The sequence below is a fragment of the Sinocyclocheilus anshuiensis genome, unplaced genomic scaffold (assembly GCF_001515605.1).
Source record: "Sinocyclocheilus anshuiensis isolate Anshui unplaced genomic scaffold, SAMN03320099.WGS_v1.1 scaffold585, whole genome shotgun sequence".
Taxonomy (NCBI): domain Eukaryota; kingdom Metazoa; phylum Chordata; class Actinopteri; order Cypriniformes; family Cyprinidae; genus Sinocyclocheilus; species Sinocyclocheilus anshuiensis.
Genome location: NW_015539861.1, coordinates 87,448 through 87,721, shown reverse-complemented (window position 1 = coordinate 87,721; position 274 = coordinate 87,448).

The following is a 274-nucleotide window of genomic DNA, read 5'->3' as shown; positions in this document are numbered from 1 at the left end:
TTGAAGTGTTCTGGAACAGTGTTGTAAATACAACTTAACCACTGATTTCTAGTCGTGTCCTCTTTTGGAAGGCAAAGAAAGTATTTTCGCTTTCACAACAAAACACAGCATCACACATGGCGGGCTAGAGTGAGCAGAGGCCGGCGGCTAGAGTGAGCGGCTGCCGGGCTTGCGGCAACCACATGTGACGACCCCGGGCTGGACTACGCTTCGTCCATGGTGAAAGCCGATCCGGCGATCCACAGCGCGAAGTTGATGTATTTCCTCAGCGACC